We start from the raw sequence: 18645 nt of genomic DNA on the forward strand, positions 1-18645 counted from the left end.
TTATCTTGAGATATATCTCAAGATAATTCCTTTCCTAGAAAGAGCGTTGGACTATGTGGTAGTCATCAACTTTAACTCCTTAGTTTTGGCCTTTCGTTTATTTCACTCAGGTCTTGCTCTGGCAAATCTGAGTTTTTTTTATTTTGGTAATCCCAGTCTTATAGTATCCCTGTCATGCTTGTTGTTCGTGATGGTCTTATCCTGAACTTGATAGTAAATTTCCTTATAAAAGCGCTTGTATGACACTAGTTAATGTTCCAGGAAGAACCGAAATGTCGTCATACGTTTCATACTCATATGTGCGGGTTATTTGTATATTGTTCCAGTCACGGTATTATGAATTTTTATTCTTTGTCTTTTATTAGATGCAGGTAATAAGCGAACCATAACTTCTTCCTTCAAAATTCTTTCCAAGCGTTGACGAGCTTGGAAAGGTATTGTTTATACCGTCAATTCTAAATGCATTACGCATTTTTTCTATAGATAACGATTTAATATAACGTATGTCTAAGATAATGCTTTTGTTATTTCTGTTCCGATATCCTTCAGAGATTTAGCGCAAAACTTACCTGGTCCTACTGACTGACTTTATATTTGCAACTTGAATATCAGTTCAATACACATGACTTTACCCAAGTGTTTGGCAGTTCTCATCCATTAGCGATGTACTTAAAGGTTGAAAGGAAAACGGGGAAAAGTCGGAGTAATAATTTGTTTTCAATGCATAAGGTGCCACAAACTTTAAAATTTGTTGTCCATGTTTTGTTATATATTAACACGTTGCCAATAGTGCCTATATTTGGGTAATGAATTATTTTCTTTTAAGTTTAACTGCAGAATTCCTCATCACTGTTCCCAGTGAATATGTGCAGAGTACAAATCGTTAAGCTTATAAGCAATATTTACTTTCAACTTTTAAGCACTTGTTGACCCTTCTAGTACGTGATTATCTTTCTTATACGTCATATTTCGTGCATGGGTTTATCTTTTTCTAGTGTTGGATCTTTCTTAAAGTGTTGTTTCTTCCTAAAATGTGTAAATCCTTCCTGTAAGCGCAGATCCTTCTTGCAGCTGCTGAGCCTTCTGCAAATGTTGATTGTTCTCTTGCATGTGTTGTTTCTCATCCTCGCATGTGTTGACTCCCTACCACCCGACACCTCTCGAGTCTTTATCACAATATAACACCAAGTTAACTGTCTTAATTTTCTTCCAAGATAACGAGGAGGGGGGGGGAGTTAAGGAGGGAGTGGGGGTTAGAGGGAGGTCGGGGTAAGAGTCTTTGGCATGCAAGGCATACAACCATTCCGGGTGAAAGCGACACCGGAAACACAACCAACTTCAGACCATTCCGAGTGGAAGTGCCAGAAATGACACGTAACTGACACCAGAAGAAATGCCACCAGGAGCCAGTCTGGTTAAAAGTGATGCAAATGACACAAAGTTCCACCAACTTCAGCCCATTCTGGATGGTAGTTCTGGAAGTGACACCATCCTGACACCAGCCCCGTGTTGAGACTTAAATGAAATAAAGGAGCACAAGACAAACTCAGTGTAAGTATTATTCTCAGCAGGCTGAGAGAAACTCCACGTCGGGTTATGTCGAGGCTTCCCGCGAGGAATGCTGCATTTAAAATTACGTCACAATACATTATTCATACACCTATGAGAATCTTGACAAAGACAAATTCGCATATAGAAACTATATTCAGAAGTTACAGCCCGAACACAGATACAGCGAAAACTTTGGAATAAAACTAGAGGAAAAGTTATCAAGCTGGTCAATACATAGATTACGTTATATTATTTTTTATATTCCTGGGGCAGCGAGAACGAGTAGACGTCCTAAAGTGCCTCGAGAATGGTATGTAATTAAGTTTGATCAAAGGGAAGATTAGCTTAAATTTCTTGAATCAAGAGCACCTTTCCCGCATCAAGACGCCTTTATGAATGCATCAAGGAAGCCCCATGAAGGCATCAAAGCACCCCATGAAAGCATCAAAGCACCCCATGAAGGCATCAAGGCAGCCCCATAAAGGCATCAAGGCACCCCATGAAGGCATCAAGGCACCCCATGAAGGCATCAAGGTACCCCCATGAAGGCATCAAGGCAGCCCCATGAAAGCATCAAGGCACCCCCATGAAGGCATCAAGGCACCCCCATGAAGGCATCAAGGCACCCCCATGAAGGCATCAAGGCACCCCCATGAAGGCATCAAGGCAGCCCCATGAAGGCATCAAGGCACCCCCATGAAGGCATCAAGGCACCCCCATGAAGGCATCAAGGCACCCCCATGAAGGCATCAAGGCAGCCCCATGAAGGCATCAAGGCAGCCCCATGAAGAGAAACTGTTAGATTCAGTATTCACCCAGTAATCTTTTTTTATACTTTACGAAATGCACATTTTCTCAAGATATACTCTAACTCATCGCTAAGTACATTCACAACAAACCATTGCCAGACGTATCGTGGTCGATTTGTTTTAGTTTCCTTACCCGTGGTTAAACATGCGCTTTAATAGGTTTTTGCAATTTGCTCTCTTTTAAAATTAGGAAAAGAGTATCTGTTGGGTTAGTGGAAACGTTGAGAGGCTGACGCTTGGAACTGCCAAAGAAAATTTGATTGGTTAAACAATAGTAGATCGTCGCTAAGAAATTTTATAAGCATAATGAATGAACTTTTTTCATCCAGATGGGAAGACCCCAAGCAGTTTAAGTAGTAGTAGTAGCAGCAGCAGCAGCAGTAGTAGTAGTAGTAGTAGTAGTAGTAGTAGTAATAGTGACACTTACGGAGTACTCTGACCACGTATGTCACTCGACTATCACAGCCCAAGAAAAAAAAATATGTACAAAATGACATACTGAGTTCTCGACTGACACAACACATATTTCTCAACTCAAACATGGAAAGTAATTACATTTAAAACGTTTCTAATTTATACAACAATTTTAACTATCAAAAGATTCCCTGTTATTTTATGATTTTTTTCGCAATTATTCATGAAAACATTAACGCTGTTTTAAATTTTATTATAGCGACATTATGCAACAAGAACAAAGACATCGTGTCGTGAAGAATCTGAAGTAACAGCAGCAACAGCAGCTAAAACAACCGTATCAAACACAGGAGAAAAATAAATAGTAACTGTTGGAAAAGCAATAGCATAAAAAACAAATACAGAAAAGAATCACTGGAAAAAAACAAGAACAAGCGGAAGCATAAGTATAATCGAATACATTTTGAAGGCAAACGGAACAAGTGAAGCATCAGGAAAACTAACGCAACAATCGGATCTATCAGAAGCAGAAGCAAAGGCTGATTTGATATCCGCTAGGAAAAAAAGTATCAGTTGATGGGGCCCTGATCATATGATAAGACGCTCCAGCAGCAGAAAACCCCACCACTGTCTTCACCCTCGCAGCACCCTCTCACTCGACAACACTGAACACTAAACATCTGAGCGACCCGGGCCACGCAGAATTTATTAGAAACACTTGAACTTCACATCCATCAGTGACACTCGTATCAAGGCGTCGCACTTAATGAGCTTACGGGGGACAAAGTTCCCGTTACATGAACTGGAAAGTCAAGTTCTCCCTTCCATCTCGTATCTCAGCGTTGTAATGCTGATGTCGTTCCTGCAAATGTGATTTTTTTTCTTAGCGTGAAAGGGGAAGGGAAGGGAGAAGGGAAGGGGGAAGGGAAGGGTGTTATTTCTTTACCTTCCTTGATTTGTCTGTCTGCTCTGCTCGCTTCCTCTTTTACAAAATATTATGGTTCGTCTGAGTTATTGTTATTTCTCAGTTTACTTTATATTATAAACCATCTTTTATTTCTCAGAAATTATGTTTAATTTTTTTTTAATTTATATCTTTCATTATTTTTCATCTTGTCACTCTTACTCATGCGTGTGGAACTGTTGATTTCTAATTCCAAGTTTATTTAAATTACAACTCCGGCTTCTCACTTACAATTGAGCTGCAGTTTTTACAGTATTGTTAACTTAACTTTCCACGTGTCAATCATTTCACATGTCAATCGTTTCACTTTCAATCATTTACCTTTATTTCTCTCATTTCTGACTCCAGTCACTACTAATCTTTCATCATATGATCAGGGCTTTCCCATCGAACCCATTTTTCTGTCTTATCTACCTATTCTCTGTCCTTTCCTCTTTCTCACCCTTCGTACTCTCACCGCATAATTCTTCACCATCTGGAGAGAGACTTACCATTACATATAAATAACCCCCATCGTTTCAGCAAAGCAAACACACACTATGCAGCTCAACTCTTGTAATGTCATTGTGAAGTGTTCACTTTCCCAGGAAACCCTCGTGATACAAGTGAGGCCATGTTTCTGTCTTTACCAACATTCAACATCACACTAAGCCAAGAAGATAGTTTTGCTAGATCCCTCGGTAGAATATACGGGAGATATATTACTTGTTGATATTTTACCATGGAGCAGCACCTACAACAGACTAAATATCGTGAGGACTGGGTGAGAGAATGGAGTGCTCAAGATGTTCATGATTTCTGAGATGATTCACTCTGGCATTTTTTTTTTTTTTTTTTTTTGCCAAATATGTAAAAGAGCATTGATGATTGATAATGAATGTCATAGCGAGCGCGCAATAGCGTACGCACATCTATTTTCGTGTACTTACCTACATGCCTATTTATATTCCCATGGGTTTAGCCCAGATCTTTGGTCCCGCATATTAACCTTCATTGGAATCCAGTACTTCATCACAAACCTTCGCAATTTCTCATTATAACTACGTGCGGGGGTCTCCTGCTACTTCACTTCCTAGCTGGGGCACAGTCCAGGGGTGGCTGGTGCAGCTATAACCAATCAAGGCTTAGCAAGCTGTCTATTTAAACTGGGAGTGTCAGACACACTAGCAACATTCGCGTAGTAATGACAGAGGAAGAGCGGCTCCTGCATCCCCAGGTGACCTCTAGTATTATTTCCGCTGCTTGATGCACCACCAGATGTACCTCCTGAAGTGCCACCAGGTAGTCCACCCGACACCAAAATTCCCTTTAGTTACAAACCAAATCAGCACTGCAAGTGACGAGTAAACAAGGAAAAAACAAGTAAAATAAAGGAGGGAAGGGGATGTTCTGGACACTCTGAGGAAGTTTACACCAGCGAAACATCACCCGCGATAAGACGTTCAGTGTCAGTAATAATCAGTATGTTCTTAGAGACTCTGTTTTCTCCTTGAGTGTCGCCCGTAAGTTTTGAGAGCTTTGCCTCTTTTGATGATGGTATTCTGTGTCTGTACGTTTTCTAAGACTTGTTCGAGATAATGGATATTTCCATGACTTTTTAGCTGCTTCCGCGTGTGTGTTTGTTTGTGTGAGCGAACATCGGTGGGTTTGGGTGGGTGTGTGAGTGTGTGTGTGTGTGTGTGTGTGTGTGTGTGTGTGTGTGTGTGTGTGTGTGTGTGTGTGTGTGTGTGTGTGTGTGTATGTGTGTGTGTGTGAGAGAGAAAGAGAGAGAGAGAGAGAGAGGGAGAGAGAGAGAGAGAGCCAGACAGACAGACAGACAGGCAGACAGACAGACCGACAGACAGACAGACAGACAGACAGACAGACAGACAGACAGACAGACAGACAGAGTGAGTGAGTTTGAGGCTGTGTGTGGAGGGATGGGGAGGATGAAGAGAGTCCTGACCAAACTCTGGAGAACTAGTGTCAAGGGAAAGTGTTCAGGTAATCTTGTTACAGCCGTTTGATGCTTGATGTCCAGGCCAGCTCTTGAGGGAGACCGTGCTAGCCTGCCTGCCTGCCTGCCTGCCTGCCTGCCTGCCTGTCTTCCTTCTTTCCGCCCTTCCTTTCTTCCCTTCTGTCCCACAATTTACACTCCGTCAATCAAACCTACTTTCTCTCTTTAATACCTTCCACCCTCCCTGCTTCCCTCCTCCCGCATACTTCATGTTGCCTAACACCCCCTTCTTCTTTATTGGTATGGATAATCTCATCTACTTATCCTACTTTATGGGACATGTTTTTTTTCAGGTTCCGTAATCCATCAGCATCCCCAGTGTTGCTCGTCTTACAAACACAGTCTTTCAAATTCTCCAGTTTATTTTCTTCTCGTCTTACACCATCGTCAAGCCTCCGTCACCCTCGTGATCTCCTTTCAATTCAGCTCGCGTTCTCACGCTCCTACCCATCCTTCAATTCCTTTTTCATATTTCTTACATTATGCATCTCCGCCTGTCTGCCAGTACACTCATCATCTCTTCGACTCGCACCTTCAACGTCAGGCATCCTCTCGAGCTTCCTTCTCTAGTCATTTGTTCGTCAAGGAGGCTGAAGACTGGATATCAAGGTTTCTTGAATCATGGAATTGGAACTACCCTCGCATTCCTTGGTTCATATCTGATTATCTCCTATTCTCTAAGCGTTGCATATCCTTATCTGTTAACGTTTCCCTTAAATTATGCTACTACTGCTACTACTACTAATAATAATATTAGATTTTGCCATTGAAGTGGCTAGTTTATTGTGCACTCCATACCTATCCTGTGGACGATAGCGCAAGAGCATATGGATACACGAAAGACCTAGTAGGAACTTGACCTCAAAAGGGTTAACAGAAATACATTTGGATTTATATCTACAGTTCACTTATCTATTTCAAGCAAATTTAGGAAATTTAGGAAATTTGCTTAAGATCTGGTATCTTATTTTCATTAATAAGCTATCTTGACATGTCCCATAGGTTATTATATTATCTCTATATTTCTCAAAAAGTGGATAATTAAGCGCAGAGTGTTCAATATAGTGACTATAGGGCTGGCCACATGCATTGTATTTCGTTAGATCATCTGTGCGTCTGCCAAACAGCCAGAATTCCTTGTAACCAATCCTGAGCCTGGCCACTACACCACCAGCCAGCCTGTTCGCATTGCAAGTTGCTCCATAAACGTACTTATCTACGTTCATGTTATCACAGTGGGTTATAGAGTTACTCAGGCTTCTAACTGCATTCCTATAACATTCAGTTTTATTATTTACTTCTCTCCTAATATTATTCCTAATGCTAGATACATATACCAAAGTAATATTCTACATTCTCGTTCACGGTACTTTTCATGGCTAACATGTCAGCTTTATCACGAAGGAGAAATCCAGTGTGTGAGGTAATCCATAACAATTGCACATTAATTCCATATTCCGGGATTTTTGAGTATCTGTATCTGGCTTCTCCAATGAGCATGTTAGACTCATTATGTGAGTCAAGTAATAATAATAAATAATCACTACCATTATTTTCTAGTGTCGCACAAGCCGCACTTCCTAATTACAGCAATCGGAAGTTCATAAACATTAACATCTGAAGGCATTTTGGGTTTAAAGTGGGGGAAAACTGCTTCATGAACAAATTTGAACACGAAAGATTTAAAAATAAGTGTTATATACATTAACTCCGCGTGGGTAACCATTTCATTCATATTATAAAATGCCTCCGCTATAATGACTCAAAAAAAAAAACGGACGGTATGTGAACGGAAATACGACAAATCTATTGGAATGGTCTAAATGTTCTTCAGGATGATTATAGAATGTGTCACAATTCAAGAGTATTAGCCAGTAGACTGAGACGAATTTTTTTCCATGATTTTTTTAGACAACTGAATTTACAGGCTGAGAAATGTTATATATCAGCTCACTGCAGATCCCCGTCCTGGTATGCTACCCACATTACTCGACTAACACCCAGGTACATGCATAGTAAATAAACAGGTGTAAAGTAACACGCCTTTTATTTCAGATCAGAGTACACAGAGAGTTTTCTTTGACTTGGCTGTGCGTTGAAAACAGCTGCTGCTAAAGGGCTACCCTCCCTTAACTTTGAATCGAACCTGATTACCTCACGTTCCCTTGGTGTTGTATGATCCATACCGGTTTAGAGTTTTACCATCATCGTTATAATATTCTAATCTACCAGAAACATCTGACAACACTCCTCAGCTGGTGTGTGGTCACCGTTGGCAGGATAAACTTAAATTTAACAGTATTTACGAGGATGCAACCCAGAGAAGCCATACATAGCAAGGGAATAGGGAAGTAATCCAGTTCATTGGATTTAGAGTTCTTCAACAGTATCAAGAAACGCGAAATGAAGGAAACCAAATTTAAACATAGGGGCGAAGTAATTTATATTTTTTCCCAAAATTCTCCTATACACTGATAAACACTGTAATTTTGTCAATTAATAGGTTATATATTTGTTTTTTGTGTGACCAAAACCAAGTTAATAACATAATCATTCACAGAAACCTAAAAGTTCCTAAACTAGATACATAAACACTTAAGGGTCTTATCAGCCAAATAAGCCGAGTGAATTTTTACAATAAATTATGGAAAATCAATCAGAACATATATCAATCAGAGCATATATATATATATATATATATATATATATATATATATATATATATATATATATATATATATATATATATATATATATATATATATATATATCTAGATATATATAGATATAGATAGCTATATATAGATATAAATATCTCTATATATATATATATATATATATATATATATATATAGGTATATATATATATATATATACATATATATATATATATATATGTATATATATAATGAAAGGGACAGTTAATATTTCACAAATCTTCTATAGTGATTTTTATTTAAGCATATTGTTTTAAATTGCAAGTTAACAGTATAATTCTGCTTGATAAAAAGTAGTTACAGACTAAGAAGCTTTTATAAGGCTAATAAACTGTTTTCTCAACTTTTCCTCTAAAATATCACTTACACGACAGGTCAGTCCCCCTCTCTCCATCAACAAACACGACAGGTCAGACCCCCTCTCTCCATCAACAAACACGACAGGTCAGACCCCCTCTCTCCATCAACAAACACGACAGGTCAAACCCCCTCTCTCCATCAACCAACACGACAGGTCAAACCCCCTCTCTCCATCAACCAACACGACAGGTCAGTCCCCCCTCTCTCCATCAACCAACACGACAGGTCAGTCCCCCCTCTCTCCATCAACCAACACGACATGTCAGTCCCCCCTCTCTCCATCGACCAACACGACAGATCAGTCCCCCTCTCTCCATCAACCTACACGACAGGTCAGTCCTCCCTCTCTCCATCAACCAACACGACAGGTCAGTCCCCCCTCTCTCCATCTACCAACACGACAGGTCAGTCCCCCCTCTCACCATCGACCAACACGACAGGTCAGTCCCCCTCTCTCCATCAACCAACACGACAGGTCAGTCCTCCCTCTCTCCATCAATCAACACGGCAGGTCAGTTCCCCTCTCTCCATCAACCATCACGACAGGTCAGTCCCCCTCTCTCCATCAACCAACACGACAGGTCAGTCCCCCTCTCTCAATGAACCAACACGACAGGTCAGTCCCCCCTCTCTCCATCAACCAACACGACAGGTCAGTCCCCCCTCTCTCCATCAACCAACACGACATGTCAGTCCCCCCTCTCTCCATCGACCAACACGACAGATCAGTCCCCCTCTCTCCATCAACCTACACGACAGGTCAGTCCTCCCTCTCTCCATCAATCAACACGGCAGGTCAGTCCCCCCTCTCTCCATCCACCAACACGCCATGTCAGTCCCCCCTCTCTCCATCGACCAACACGACAGGTCAGTCCCCCTCTCTCCATCAACCAACACGACAGGTCAGTCCCCCCTCTCTCCATCAACCAACACGGCAGGTCAGTTCCCCTCTCTCCATCAACCATCACGACAGGTCAGTCCCCCTCTCTCCATCAACCAACACGACAGGTCAGTCCCCCTTTCTCCATCAACCAACACGACAGGTCAGACCCCCTCTCTCCATCAACCAACACGACAGGTCAGACCTCCTCTCTCCATCAACCAACACGACAGGTCAGTCCCCTCTCTCCATCAACCAACACGACAGGTCAGACCCCCTCTCTCCATCAACCAACACGACAGGTCAGTCCTCCTCTCTCCATCAACCAACACGACAGGTCAGACCCCCTCTCTCCATCAACCAACACGACAGGTCAGACCTCATCTCTCCATCAACCAACACGACAGGTCAGACCCCCTCTCTCCATCAACCAACACGACAGGTCAGTCTCCCTCTCTCCATCAACCAACACGACAGGTCAGTCTCCCTCTCTCCATCAACCAACACGACAGGTCAGACCCCCTCTCTCCATCAACCAACACGACAGGTCAGTCCCCCTCTCTCCATCAACCAACACGACAGGTCAGACCCCCTCTCTCCATCAACCAACACGACAGGTCAGACCTCCTCTCTCCATCAACCAACACGACAGGTCAGTCCCCCTCTCTCCATCAACAAACACGACAGGTCAGGCCCCCTCTATGCATCAACGAACACGACAGGTCAGACCCCCTCTCTCCATCAACCAACAGGACAGGTCAGTCCCCCTCTCTCCATCAACCAACACGACAGGTCAGACCCCCTCTCTCCATCAACCAACACGACAGGTCAGTCCCCCTCTCTCCATCAACCAACACGACAGGTCAGTCCCCCTCTCTCCAACAACCAACACGACAGGTCAGTCCCCATCTCTCCATCAACCAACACGACAGGTCGGTCCCCCTCTCTCCATCAACCAACACGACAGGTCGGTCCCCCTCTCTCCATCAACCAACACGACAGGTCGGTCCCCCTCTCTCCATCAACCAACACGACAGGTCAGTCCCCCTCTCTCCATCAACCAACACGACAGGTCAGTCCCCCTCTCTCCATCAACCAACACGACAGGTCACACCCCTCTCTCCATCAACCAACACGACAGGTCAGACCCCCTCTCTCCATCAACCAACACGACAGGTCAGACCCCCTCTCTCCATCAACCAACACGACAGGTCGGTCCCCCTCTCTCCATCAACCAACACGACAGGTCGGTCCCCCTCTCTCCATCAACCAACACGACAGGTCGGTCCCCTTCTCTCCATCAACCAACACGACAGGTCAGTCCCCCCTCTCTCCATCAACCAACACGACAGGTCAGTCCCCCTCTCTCCATCAACCAACACGACAGGTCACACCCCTCTCTCCATCAACCAACACGACAGGTCAGACCCCCTCTCTCCATCAACCAACACGACAGGTCAGTCCCCCTCTCTCCATCAACCAACACGACAGGTCAGACCCCCTCTCTCCATCAACCAACACGACAGGTCAGACCCCCTCTCTCCATCAACCAACACGACAGGTCAATCCCCGTCTCTCCATCAACCAACACGGCAGGTCCGACCCCCCTCTCTCCATCAACCAACACGACAGGTCAGTCCCCCTCTCTCCATCAACCAACACGACAGGTCAGACCCCCTCTCTCAATTAACCAACACGACAGGTGAGTCCCTCTCTCTCCATCAACCAACACGACAGGTCAGACCCCCTCTCTCCATCAACCAACACGACAGGTCAGACCCCCTCTCTCCATCAACCAACACGACAGGTCAGACCCCCTCTCTCCATCAACCAACACGACAGGTCAGTCCCCGTCTCTCCATCAACCAACACGGCAGGTCAGACCTGCCTCTCTCCATCAACCAACACGACAGGTCACTCCCCCTCTCTCCATCAACCAATACGACAGGTCAGACCCCCTCTCTCCATCAACCAACACGACAGGTCAGTCCCCATCTCTCCATCAACCAACACGACAGGTCAGACCCCCTCTCTCCATCAACCATCACGACAGGTCAGTCCCCCTCTCTCCATCAACCAACACGACAGGTCAGACCTCCTCTCTCCATCAACCAACACGACAGGTCAGTCCCCCTCTCTCCATCAACCAACACGACAGGTCAGTCCCCTCTCTCCATCAACCAACACGAAAGGTCAGTCTCCCTCTCTCCATCAACCAACACTACAGATCAGTCCCCCTCTCTCCATCAACCAACACGACAGGTCAGTCCCCCTCTCTCCATCAACCAACACGACAGGTCAGTCCCCCTCTCTCCATCAACCAACACGACAGGTCAGTCCCCCTCTCTCCATCAACCAAAACGACAGGTCGGTCCCCCTATCTCTACATCAACCAGCACGACAGGTCAGTCCCTCTCTCTCCATCAACCAACACGACAGGTCAGTCCCTCTCTCTTCATCAACCAACACGACAGGTCAGTCCCCCCTCTCTCCATCAACCAACACGACAGATCATTCCCCCCTCTCTCCATCAACCAACACGACAGGTCAGTCCCCCTCTCTCCATCAACCATCACGACAGGTCAGTTCCCCTCTCTCCATCAACCATCACGACAGGTCAGTCCCCCTCTCTCCATCAACCAACACGACAGGTCAGACCCCCTCTCTCCATTAACCAACACGGCAGGTCAGTGCCCCTCTCTCCATCAACCATCTCGACTGGTCAGTCCCCTCTCTCCATCAACCAACACGACAGGTCAGTCTCCCTCTTTCCATCAACCATCACGACAGGTCATTCCCCCTGTCTACATCAACCATCACGACAGGTCAGTCCCCCTCTCTCCATCAACCAGCACGACAGGTCAATCCCCCTCTCTCCATCACCTATCACGACTGGTCAGTCCCCTCTCTCCATCAACCATCACGACTGGTCAGTCTCCTCTCTCCATCAACCATCACGACTGGTCAGTCCTCTCTCTCCATCAACCATCACGACTGGTCACTCCCCTCTCTTCATCAACCAACACGACAGGCCAGTCCCCCTCTCTCCATCATCCAACACAATAGGTCAGTCCCCCTCTCTCCATCAACCATCACGACAGGTCAATCCCCCTCTTTCCATCAACCATCACGACAGATCAGTCCCCCTCTCTCCATAAACCAACACGACAGGTCAGTCCCCCTCTCTCCATCAACCATCACGACTGATCAGTCCCCTCTCTCCATCAGCCAACACGACAGGTTAGTCCCTCTCTCTCCATCAACCAACACGACAGGTCAGTCCCCCTCTCTCCATCAACCATCACGACAGGTCAGTCTCACTCTCTCCATCAACCATCACGACAGGTAAGTCCTCCTCTCTCCATCACCCATCACGACAGGTCAGTCCCCCTCTCACCATCACCTATCACGACTGGTCAGTCCCCTCTCTCCATCAACCATCACGACTGGTCAGTCTCCTCTCTCCATCAACCATTACGACAGGTCAGTCCCCCTCTCTCCATCATCCAACACAAAGGTCAGTCCCCCCCCTCTCCATCAACCATCACGACAGGTCAGTCTCACTCTCTCCATCAACCATCACGACAGGTAAGTCCTCCTCTCTCCATCACCCATCACGACAGGTCAGTCCCCCTCTCACCATCACCTATCACGACTGGTCAGTCCCCTCTCTCCATCAACCATCACGACTGGTCAGTCCCCTCTCTCCATCAACCAACACTACAGGTCAGTCTCCCTCTTTCCGTCAATCATTACGACAGGTCAGTCCCCCTCTCTCCATCATCCAACACAACAGGTCAGTCCCCCCTCTCCATCAACCATCACGACAGGTCAGTCCCCCTCTCTCCATCATCCAACACAACAGGTCAGTCCTCCTCTCTCCATCAACCATCACGACAGGTCAGACCCCCTCTCTCCATAAACCAACACGACAGGTCAGTCCCCCTCTCTCCATCAACCATCAAGGCAGGTCAATCCCCCTCTCTCCATCAACCATCACGACAGGTCAGTCCCCCTCTCTCCATCAACCATCACGACTACTCAGTCCCCTCTATTCATCAACCAACACGACAGGTCAGTCCCTCTCTCTCCATCAACCAACACGACAGGTCAGTCCCTCTCTCTTCATCAACCAACACGACAGGTCAGTCCCCCTCTCTCCATCAACCAACACGACAGGTCAGACCCCCTCTCTCCATCAACCAACACGACAGGTCAGTCCCCCTCTCTCCATCAACCAACACGACAGGTCAGTCCCCCTCTCTCCATCAACCAACACGACAGGCCAGTCCCCTCTCTCCATCAACCAACACGACAGGTCAGTCCCCCTCTCTCCATCAACCAACACGACAGGTCAGTCCCCCTCTCTCCATCAACCAACACGACAGGTCAGTCCCCCTCTCTCCATCAACCAACACGACAGGTCAGTCCCCCTCTCTCCATCAACCAACACGACAGGTCAGTCCCCCTCTCTCCATCAACCAACACGACTTGTCAGTCCCCCTCTCTCAATCAACCAACACGACAGGTCAGTCCCCCTCTCTCCATCAACCAACACGACAGGTCAGTCCCCCTCTCTCCATCAACCAACACGACAGGTCAGTCCCCCTCTCTCCATCAACTAAAACGACAGGTCGGTCCCCCTCTCTCTCCATCAACCAACACGACAGGTCAGTCCTTCTCTCTCCATCAACCAACAAGACAGGTCATTCCCTCTCTCTTCATCAACCAACACGACAGGTCAGTCCCCCTCTCTCCATCAACCAACACGACAGGTCAGTCCCCCTCTCTCCATCAACCAACACGACAGGTCAGACCCCCTCTCTCCATTAACCAACACGGCAGGTCAGTGCCACTCTCTCCATCAACCATCACGACTGGTCAGTCCCCTCTCTCCATCAACCATCACGACAGGTCAGTCCCCCTGTCTACATCAACCATCACGACAGGTCCGTCCCCCTCTCTCCATCAACCATCACGACAGGTCAATCCCCCTCTCTCCATCACCCATCACGACTGGTCAGTCCTCTCTCTCCATCAACCATCACGACTGGTCAGTCCCCTCTCTTCATCAACCAACACGACAGGTCAGTCCCCCTCTCTCCATCATCCAACACAATAGGTCAGTCCCCCTCTCTCCACCAACCATCACGACAGGTCAATCCCCCTCTTTCCATCAACCATCACGACAGGTCAGTCCCCCTCTCTCCATAAACCAACACGACAGGTCAGTCCCCCTCTCTCCATCAACCATCACGACTGATCAGTCCCCTCTCTCCATCAGCCAACACGACAGGTTAGTCCCTCTCTCTCCATCAACCAACACGACAGGTCAGTCCCCCTCTCTCTATCAACCATCACGACAGGTCAGTCTCACTCTCTCCATCAACCATCACGACAGGTAAGTCCTCCTCTCTCCATTACCCATCACGACAGGTCAGTCCCCCTCTCACCATCACCTATCACGACTGGTCAGTCCCCTCTCTCCATCAACCATCACGACTGGTCAGTCCCCTCTCTCCATCAACCAACTCGACAGGTCAGTCTCCCTCTTTCCGTCAATCATCACGACAGGTCAGTCCCCCTCTCTCCATCAACCATTACGACAGGTCAGTCCCCCTCTCTCCATCATCCATCACAACAGGTCAGTCCCCCCCTCTCCATCAACCATCACGACAGGTCAGTCTCACTCTCTCCATCAACCATCACGACAGGTAAGTCCTCCTCTCTCCATCACCCATCACGACAGGTCAGTCCCCCTCTCACCATCACCTATCACGACTGGTCAGTCCCCTCTCTCCATCAACCATCACGACTGGTCAGTCCCCTCTCTCCATCAACCAACACTACAGGTCAGTCTCCCTCTTTCCGTCAACCTTCACGACAGGTCAGTCCCCCTCTCTCCATCAACCATTACGACAGGTCAGTCCCTTTCTCTCCATCATCCAACACAACAGGTCAGTCCCCCCTCTCCATCAACCATCACGACAGGTCAGTCCCCCTCTCTCCATCATCCAACACAACAGGTCAGTTCTCCTCTCTCCATCAACCATCACGACAGGTCAATCCCCCTCTCTCCATCAACCATCACGACAGGTCAGTCCCCCTCTCTCCATAAACCAACACGACAGGTCAGTCCCCCTCTCTCCATCAACCATCAAGATAGGTCAATCCCCCTCTCTCCATCAACCATCACGACAGGTCAGTCCCCCTCTCTCCATAAACCAACACGACAGGTCAGTGCCCCTCTCTCCATCAACCATCACGACTACTCAGTCCCCTCTCTTCATCAACCAACACGACAGGTTAGTCCCCCTCTCTCCATCAACCAACACGACAGGTCAGTCCCCTTGTCTTCATCAACCATCAAGACAGGTCAGTCCCCCTCTCTCCATCACCCATCACGACAGGTCAGTCCCCCTCTCTCCATTAACCATCACGACAGGTCAGTCCACGTCTCTCCAACCAACTGATATGACCGACTTAGTTAGAGTCGGGGACACCTCACTAACAGATTTCATTAGTTCATTCATATAATCCATCCTGTGTGATGGACTATGACAGGAAACACAGGAACACTGGGCAATGAGATAACTAGCTATCTTATAAAAGTGCGCAGCCACGCACACTGATTGTGTAAAACGAGTTTAGTGAAAAAAACTTACGTCGCCCTCTTTCTCCCCGTTTCCTCTCCAGTTTCACCCATATTGCTCATATCCCTCCTCCTTACCCGCCCCCTCCCATCGTTCTGGAGATTCAGTGGTGATCAATAAGGCAACAAGGATCTACACTTTATGTTACCAACATTTTTGTGGGTTGGAGGGGAGGTTGGGGAGGTTGGCAGAGTGGTGGGTAGGTTGGCAGGGTGATGGGGAGGTTGGCAGGCTAATGGTGGACGTTGGTGGGGTGGATGACGGAGGTTGATAGGGTGGATGGTTGTTGGACGTATGCTGGTGGGTGGGGAGGTAGGGGAAGATTAGGTACTTTGTGACCGAAGGGAATGTGGAGGACTGATGGAAGAAGTGCTTGAGGTACAGGGGGATGATACCGGCGGAAGGAAGGTCTGTAGGTACAGGGGGGATGATGGCGGCTTTAGGAAGGGCTGGAGGTACAGAGGGATGATAGTGTCGGAAGGAAGGGCTGCAGGTACAGAGGGATGATAACAACGGAAGGAAGGGCTGGTGGTACAGAGGGATCATAACAGTGGAAGGAATGGCTGGAAGTACAGAGGGATGATAACAGCGGAAGGAAGGAATGGAGGTACAGGGGATGGGGGATGATAGCGACTGAGGGAAGGGCTGGAGGTACAGAGGGATGATAGCGGCGGAAGGAAAAGCTGGAGGTACAGGGGTATTATAGCTGTGGGTCGCCTCTCGTTCAGCAACAAAAAGATCTCAGGAAATTTTGATATATTTTTTCCCTTGTAAAACGACTCAAATGTTAGACGAGTTGACTGGGAAACAAACAAAACTCCAACGTCACGCAAAACTGTGACGTCAGTGAGACATGTATCTCGTGCAAGAATATATATATATATATATATATATATATATATATATATATATATATATATATATATATATATATATATATATATATATATATATATATATATATATATATATATATATATATATATATATATATATATATATATATGCAAGGAATTCGCAAGAGCAGGCGAAATATACACAAACACTGATCTCTGGATGAAGGTCTCCTTCAGCCATATATATATATATATATATATATATATATATATATATATATATATATATATATATATATATATATATATATATATATATATATATATATATATATATATATATATATATATATATATATATATATATATATATATATATATATAGCAGTATATATATATATATATATATATATATATATATATATATATATATATATATATATATATATATATATATATATATATAGGTAGTAGGTTGTAGACAGCAACCACCCAAGGAAGTACTACCATCTTGCCAGATGACTGTGAAACACAAACCTGTAACTGTTTTACGTGATGGTAAGATTGCTGGTGTCTTTTTCTGTCTCATAAACACGCTAGATAACAGGAATATCTTGTTACTCCTACTTACAGTTTGGTCACACTTCACAGACACGCACATGAATATATATATATATACATACATCTAGGTTTTTCTCCTTTTTCTAAATAGCTCTTGTTCTTCTTTATTTCTTCTATTGTCCATGGGGAAGTGGAAAAGAATCTTTCCTCCGTAAGCCATGCGTGTCGTATGAGGCGACTAAAATGCCGGGAGCAATGGGCTAGTAACCCCTTCTCCTGTAAACATTTACTAAAAAAGAGAAGAAGAAAAACTTTATAAAACTGGGATGCTTGAATGTGCGTGGATGTAGTGCGGATGACAAGAAACAGATGATTGCTGATGTTATGAATGAAAAGAAGTTGGATGTCCTGACCCTAAGCGAAACAAAGCTGAAGGGGGTAGGGGAGTTTCGGTGGGGAGAAATAAATGGGATTAAACCTGGAGTATCTGAGAGAATTAGAGCTAAGGAAGGGGTAGCAATAATGTTGAAGGATCAGTTATGGAAGGAGAAAAGAGAATATGAATGTGTAAATTCAAGGATTATGTGGATTAAAGTAAAGGTTGGATGCGAAAAGTGGGTCATAATAAGCGTGTATGCACCTGGAGAAGAGAGGAATGTAGAGGAGAGAGAGTGATTTTGGGAGATGTTAAGTGAATGTATAGGAACCTTTGAACCAAGTGAGAGAGTAATTGTGGTAGGGGACCTGAATGCTAAAGTAGGAGAAACTTTTAGAGAGGGTGTGATAGGTAAGTTTGGGGTGCCAGGTGTAAATGAAAATGGGAGCCCTTTGATTGAACTTTGTATAGAAAGGGGTTTAGTTATAGGTAATACATATTTTACGAAAAAGAGGATAAATAAGTATG

The sequence above is a fragment of the Cherax quadricarinatus genome, chromosome 22 (genome assembly GCF_038502225.1).
Source record: "Cherax quadricarinatus isolate ZL_2023a chromosome 22, ASM3850222v1, whole genome shotgun sequence".
Classification (NCBI taxonomy): Eukaryota; Metazoa; Arthropoda; class Malacostraca; order Decapoda; family Parastacidae; genus Cherax; species Cherax quadricarinatus.